Source organism: Bombina bombina, chromosome 4, assembly GCF_027579735.1.
Source record: "Bombina bombina isolate aBomBom1 chromosome 4, aBomBom1.pri, whole genome shotgun sequence".
NCBI classification, from domain to species: Eukaryota; Metazoa; Chordata; class Amphibia; order Anura; family Bombinatoridae; genus Bombina; species Bombina bombina.
Window position 1 is genome coordinate 660,445,119 of NC_069502.1, and position 8,569 is coordinate 660,453,687.

Sequence of the window (8,569 nt, forward strand, 5' to 3'; positions counted from 1 at the left end):
ATATTAACCAGATTTATTCATGGTTACATATGTAAGGGTATCTCCATATAGACCATATTGTAGAAAGAAATCTAATCAGTGCACTGTTTTCTCTTATTAATTTTCACTTTCATATTTATATCTATATATATATATATACATACACACACACATAACAAATCATGTATATTTGATATATATATATATACATACATATATATATACAGTATATATATATATATAGCATGTAGACATGAAGCACTCCAAAGGTCTTGTACTATGGTCACCTTTATTGTGAACGTTTTCGGGCATAAATTAGCCCGTCCTCAGACTTACAAGGTTACAAAAAACTTACCACCAGCTGTGCTTATAACCACCACCAAACAATTGTGCCCACACTCGCCACGGTAGATGCGCCTCCCAGAACGAGTGACGTCATCATCCATGGCAACGTGTAAGGGACTACAAAATAAACAGACCAAAAAAGTAAAATAAACAAACAGATTGCAAATCTAAAACTAAAGTAACATCCTGTCAGAACGATAATGAAAAAAATACAATGTTAAAGGGCCACTAAACCTAAAATCTTTCTTTCATGATTCAGATAGAGAATAGAAATTTAAACAACATTACAATTTACTTCCATTATTTATTTTGCTTCATTTTTTAAATATCCTTAGTTGAAGAAAAAGCAATGCACATGGTGAGCCAATCACACGATGCTTCTATGTGCAGCAACCAATCAGCAGCTAGTGAGCATATCTAGATATGCTTTTCATCAAAGAATATCAAGAGAATAAAACAAATTAGATAATATAAGTAAATTAGTAAGATGTTTAAAATTGCATTCTTTTTCTAAATCATAAAAGAAAAAATGTGGGTGGCATGTCCCTTTAATCACATATGTAATCCACTGCAGTGTCATTAACGCCGCTCCTAGTGTGCACGGCCGGGCGGTTACCATGGGAACCAAGCAAACAAGACTGAACTATCAGAGTAAGGACAGCACTCCAGGGGGGGCGTGATAATGCGACTGCTCAAACAACAATTGCACATATTCTGCAACATGATCAAAAAATCATTATAGAATAGCAAGGTGAAAGTTACAAGGTGAAAATTAAACCAGCATATTAATCGCATTATTGTACAAAAACACAAGCCTAAAGCGAAATGGCTAGGTTGCTAGGCAACCACAAAACAAGACATGTTAAGCAGAAAAACAAAGAGGTCGGACCAAAACTGTCAGAGAAGTAGCAAGAAAACAATTTGGCAAACAATTTGGAAAACAATTTGGAAAAGAGCACCGCCTGACAGAAAGAAAAATGGCATAAACACATGGGTCACCAAAAATGAATTAAAACCCAGAGAAGCCCAGAACTGTCAAGCGGTACTCTTTGTAGATTGCAAGAAAATAAAGTTAAAGTTAAAGAAGTAGAGAAGAGAATTTGTATATATGCATATCTCATAAGTACCTAGGAACACTAGGTCAACAGATAACAATACATATATAGTCAAAGCAAAATTGAATTCAATTACACAGACATAAGACTATGGCAGAGTGGCCATCTAGTGATGGAACTGCGCAATGTGGCAATAGGAACTAAACTCATAAGGAGCCCAAAAGTTAGGCCATACCAAGCAAAAGGAGTAGTAATACACACTGTCACATAGCGCAAGTACCAACCAAGAATAAAAGCCCCAAAAAATAGTCATAAAGGCCCAAAAGGGTCACAGAGATAGATCGTGGATCTCATCAAATTGCAAACCTCAACACTTTGTGTTGTTAATATAATTGAATGGTTCATGACTCTCACAAGAGACTCAAATTCTTCATGGAGGTTATAAGAACACCTGCCAATCCAATTGGGTGTTAAGTCCATTGGGGACAAGGGTGTTCAACTGAAATGTCCATTTAGCTTCTTTTTGTAGAAGCAAACGGTTTCTGTCCCCTCCTCTCAGCAGTGGCGGTACATGATCGATGATCGTTTACTTAAGGTCCATCACACTGTGCTGTAGTTCCAGAAAATGCCTGGCTACTGGTTGTTCTGATGAACCCTTTTTAAGTGCCACCTTGATTGCAGAACGATGGTTTGCCATGCGTGTGCGCAAGTCGTCGGTAATCTTACCCACATAGTATAACCCACAAATACAATGTAGGAGATATACTATATGCGTGGTGGTACACGTAAGTCGAAATCTATGCTTATAGATCTTGCGTTTATGTGGGTGGGTGAAACATGAGCCAGTTATAAGGCCTCCACATGTCGTACAACCAAGGCATCGGAAGACTCCAGGTTTTTTGATGTCTAACCATGTTGATGGTCTGTAGCTGTGTACAGGGTCAGTTTTGATCAATAGATCACGTAGTGATTTCGACCTTCTATAACCCACCCTAGGTGGTTCAGCTTTGAATAGAGGTAAGGACTTATCAGTATTAATGATATTCCAATGTTTTCTTAGGGTATCCATAAGAGGGCCCTTATCTCCTGTGAATGTAGTCACAAACGTCATCCTTTTGGCCTCCTGTTTGGATTCTCTGTCCTGGCCCAAGCATATGTTTTCACACTGCCCGTACAATAATTTTTGAGGATAACTCCTTGTTTCAAACCGCTGGACCATCTCTGTCAGTTGTTTGTCTCTAATGTCCTGAACTGCCCAACCTGTCGAGGTTACAAGCTGACAGCACAGAGGATTGGTTAAATAAACTCCAGACTAAGATAGACAAATATGAGACTGATCTCATACAGTTTAAGAATAAGAAGTTGGAGGCTGTGATAAGCGATTACCGGGACAAACAGGTTTACCTGTGGCAATTGTCGGCTAGTGAAAGACAGAGACAAGATCTATCTAGGAGGAGACGAGCACGCTACCACAAGCCACAGGATCTGATTACTGTGGAAAGCTCAGGGTCTGGTTCAGGCTCTGAAACTGAACAAACGCAGAATCCTAGTCAAGAAACACAACACCCCCAAGGAGTCACTACATGCTCAAAAGAACTACAGAGGAAGAGGGGGTGTGTCAGGGGAGGGGGCTATAAGAGGAAAACCACCTCTACATCCACAGAAATGAGTGCACTTAACAACATAGTGGTCAATCTGAGTGATTATCCTCTTAGTGATTCTGAAATTAAAATCTTGAATAAGGGACTTACATTTGTTCCAACTAGCAGAACTGACCCTTTTGAATTCTATTGATGAAAACTGACCCTGTACACAGCTACAGACCATCAACATGGTTAGACATCAAAAAACCTGGAGTCTTCCGATGCCTTGGTTGTACGATATGTGGAGGCCTTATAACTGGCTCATGTTTCACCCACCCACATAAACGCAAGATCTATAAGCATAGATTTCGACTTACGTGTACCACCACGCATATAGTATATCTCCTACATTGTATTTGTGGGTTATACTATGTGGGTAAGACTACCGACGACTTGCGCACATGCATGGCAAACCATCGTTCTGCAATCAAGGTGGCACTTAAAAAGGGTTCATCAGAACAACCAGTAGCCAGGCATTTTCTGGAACTACAGCACAGTGTGATGGACCTTAAGTACACGATCATCGATCATGTACCGCCACTGCTGAGAGGAGGGGACAGAATCCGTTTGCTTCTACAAAAAGAAGCTAAATGGACATTTCAGTTGAACACCCTTGTCCCCAATGGACTTAACACCTAATTGGATTGGCAGGTGTTCTTATAACCTCTATGAAGAATTTGAGTCTCTTGTAAGAGTCATGAACCATTCAATTATATTAACAACACAATGTTTTGAGGTTTGCAATTTGATGAGATCCACAATCTATCTCTGTGACCCTTTTGGGCCTTTATGACTATTTTTTGGGGCTTTTATTCTTGGTTGGTACTTGCGCTATGTGACAGTGTGTATTACTACTCCTTTTGCTTGGTTACGGCCTAACTTTTGGGCTCCTTATGAGTTTAGTTCCTATTGCCACATTGCGCAGTTCCATCACTAGATGGTCACTCTGCCATAGTCTTATGTCTGTGTAATTGAATTAAATTTTGCTTTGACTATATATGTATTGTTATCTGTTGACCTAGTGTTCCTAGGTACTTATGAGATATGCATATATACAAATTCTCTTCTCTACTTCTTTAACTTTAAATTTATTTTCTTGCAATCTACAAAGAGCACCGCTTGACAGTTCTGGGCTTCTCTGGGTTTTAATTCATTTTTGGTGACCCATGTGTTTATGCCATTTTTCTTTCTGTCAGGTGGTGCTCTTTTCCAAATTGTTTGCCAAATTGTTTTCTTGCTACTTCTCTGACAGTTTTGGTCCGACCTCTTTGTTTTTCTGCTTAACATGTCTTAATTTGTGGGTGCCTAGCAACCTAGCCATTTCGCTTTAGGCTTGTGTTTTTGTACAATAATGCGATTAATATGCTGGTTTAATTTTCACCTTGTAACTTTCACCTTGCTATTCTATAATGATTTTTTGATCATGTTGCAGAATATGTGCAATTGTTGTTTGAGCAGTCGCATTATCACGCCCCCCTGGAGTGCTGTCCTTACTCTGATAGTTCAGTCTTGTTTGCTTGGTTCCCCCGGTAACCGCCCGGCCGTGCACACTAGGAGCGGCGTTAATGACACTGCAGTGGATTACATATGTGATTAACATTGTATTTTTTTCATTATCGTTCTGACAGGATGTTACTTTAGTTTTAGATTTGCAATCTGTTTGTTTATTATACTTTTTTGGTCTGTTTATTTTGTAGTCCCTTACACGTTGCCATGGATGATGACGTCACTCGTTCTGGGAGGCGCATCTACCGTGGAGAGCGTGGGCACAATTGTTTGGTCGTGGTTATAAGCACAGCTGGTGGTAAGTTTTTTGTAACCTTGTAAGTCTGAGGACGGGCTAATTTATGTCTGAAAACGTTCACAATAAAGGTGACCATAGTACAAGACCTTTGGAGTGCTTCATGTCTACATGCTATTATTTCTTTGATATAGCACCCAAGGCGGATATGGACTAAATCTGGAGTGCACTTTGCTGCTATATATCAGTATATATATATATATATATATATATATATATATATATATGAACAAACTCCATGGCTACCTTTGGCGCCAAATGTAACTGACTTCCCCCAGTTTTTCTTTTAAACATTACTGTGAATCTGATGGCGAGTGCCAGGTTTTCTGTGTGATGTGTTGATAATGTTTGTAATGCTTCCCTGCAGGCCTGTCACCCAGGCTGCTCTGGGGTTAACTGCCTGGGTTGCTGGGAACTTTGCAGCTGTCTGTCAGTGTTCAAGGATGTGGCGTTTGCTGTGGCTTAGGATGTGTACCCAGTCCAGTCTGTGAGTGCGGTCCATTCCTGTGTTTTGTATTTACATAGGGTAGGTTACAAAAGCTTGTGTCACCCTGGGAAGTTCCCAGTTGGTTTGTTTAAAAGTTTGCATTGTGTGGGTGCTGGTTTAGGTTTCCAGGAAGGGGGAGATCCTATCGTGGTCCTGGGCTTGATCCTTTGGCGCCAAATGTAACTGACTTCCCCTTAGTTTTGTTTTTAAACATTACTGTGAATCTGCTGGCGAGTGCCAGGTGTTCTGTGTGTTGTGTATATATATATATATATATATATATATGTATATATATATATATATATATATATATATATATATATATATATATATATATATATATATATGTATATATATATATATATATATATATATATATATATACATAAAAAGGAAAAAAGAGTAGGTGGCACTCAGTAGCTGGGTAAATATACAAGGTTAGCTAGTGTGCAATCAGTCACAGAAAGATGTATGATCATATACCAGACCAAAGAAAAGGGCTAATGAAAAAATACACAAAGTCAAAGTGTGACAAAGGTTTGCACCAAAAATAATTTATTAATTAAATTACAGCAAGACTAAAGTTCAGTAGAGCTACCCTTCAACAGAGGGGTAAGGCTTCCTGAAACCTCACTGCAAAGGTCTAAATTCAAGGCACCCTCTCTGGATCTCTTTAGCCTTTAGCAACTTGTAAATCCTGGGACATGATATGAAGCACAACTCCCTGTGTGCTATTTTAGCCCTCTTCCTGCTGGCTTTAGTAATATGGAACCACGCCGTCCCAATGAAGCAAACTTCAACAGGATTCCACGAGAAAATGAATAGCCCAGTACACACCTTACCGTTCAGCACACAGTTAGGGAGTCCACTGCAGAATTGATGATGCGTTTCGCCCCTCCCCTTGTGGGTTTGTCTTATGTGCTTTGTCAGATACCACAGTCATGTATTGCTAGAGCTTAAATAGCCCTTTGAAAACAAATGTATTACTTAGTAACAAAATACATTGTAGCTTCCTAGCTCTATGAGTAATCGAACATGGCATTCCAAAACAGAAAGAAAAAATGGCCACTATATACACACAATATATTTTATTGAATCAAGTCCTTAACCTATTATTATGTACAGTGAATGGCAATATTACACCAGCAGGTCTCAATGAGAAACTAGAATTCGCAAGTTTTTTGTGACTGAGTCTGGCAGATGCAATAAGTGTTTTTTTCTGTGATAATAAGTTAATACAAATATGATTGATCGTAGATAACCCATTTGAAGTATATAACAATTAATACTAATCTATAATGATTCATATTGCCATTCACTGTACATAATAATAGGTTAAGGACTTGATGTAATGTAATATATTGTGTGTATATAGTGGCCATTTTTTCTTTCTGTTTTGGAATGCCATGTTCGATTACTCACAGAGCCTAGGAAGCTACAATGTATTTTAAAACTAAGTAATTTATTTGTTTCTGAAGGGCTATTTAAGCTCTAGCAATACATGGTGGTGGTATCTGATGAAGCCCCTAAAACAAACCAACAAGTCTAGGGGCAAAATGCATCATCAATTCTGCAGTCAACTGTTTTATTTTAGTAACAACAGGTAAAATCAACTTTTGTTTATTTGTTTTATTGCACCCAGGAGAGCTTGTATATTGTATTGCTGTTTTTTTTGTGTGTAATTTTTTTCCTTTTTTTTTTTAATAGATGTTCCAGAACAGAGGAAAACACTTTTTGTTTTCATGCTTGTGGGGCATGTAACTGTCCACCAATAGAACGTGAGAGCTTTGCTTATCAGCCAATGAGTTTCTATCATACTGACCAGTACTGCACCAATATGCATTTCCTGTTAATTTTTTAAAAAAAGGAAAATAAACATCTTTAACTTCACCATTAGTCATGAAAAACATTTAACACACAATAGAAATGATAAGAAATTAATGGTGTTAGACTGTTTATCATTAGCTAGTTAGTTAAATTAAAAGTGTACATGAGCCTTTGCTATCAGCAAACTAAAAGGTCACAACCTATAGTTACAAATCATAGTGATAATTATCACAGTGTTTACAGCTGCAGATGAGCAATTTTCAGTGTCAAAACAATTGCAATCAGCCATTTTCATTGTTTGTGGTCAACACTTTTCAATAGCCGTTTAGAGAAAAATGGTCCTATACTTAGCAAGAACCAGTCCTGATTTTCTTGAATTCTCAACAATTATTGACACATTGAGGTAGATTTAATAAGCAGCGGATGCTGCTATCTACCCCTGTAGTTTCCGGCTCGCCAGAAACAGAAGTTAAGAAGAAGCGCTTGTAAGGTGGCGGACTGCAATCATCCCGATCAGATACGATAGGGATGATTAACACCCCCTGCTAGCGAACGATTGGCCGCAAATGTGCAGGGGGCAGCATTACACAAGCATTTCACAAGAAATGCTTGTGCAATGTTAAATGCCAGCAGCATCTGCTGTCAGCATTTAGCAATGCCAGGCGGACATGATTCGCTACAGCGAGTCATGTCTGCCCGGCATTTAATAAATTTACCCCATTGACGGGGCCATTTTATAAAATATCAATACCACTATAAAAATGGCATACATACATATCGCAATGGGTTTGGAGCATAAGAGGTTAGTTGCACACATGACTACAGACTGTTAAAAGGGATCAATCAATATACATGTCCTTCAATTTTTGATGTAATTACTAAACCACGTTTTTAGCTTTTGTATAATAAAATGACAAAGATAACAATTTTGTTCTGTAATGTACATGCACTAAAAATCTAGGGATCATTAATTTGTGTAAAATTAATAAATATAACATTTGAAGCGCATTAAAATGTGAAGGCATTGTGCCATAGAAGTGCCCCCTAAACAATCCCTGCTGCCTAAATCAAAGTACACACGCATTTATAATATTAAAGTGATTATTTGTACTTGCATATTTTACTTGAAAGGCTATTAGATAACTAAGGCCTATTTTCAATTGAGGTGGTGGAAATATTTATCTCCATTAAAGTCAATGGAAATTTTTTTTTGCTACCACCAGTTTCCAAACTTTACCCCCTCAATGGAAACTAGGCCTAAGTATATGAATCCCATTGTATAATGTAAGCTTGGCATTTAAATGTATTATAAATATATATCTCTTCTCTCAATATATGTTTAGTCCATTATGGTATCATTCAGGTAAAGGGGAATTGATAAGCAACTAAAGCCTGATATCAGCAGAGTAAAGTCAGCCAATGCAAAGTCATC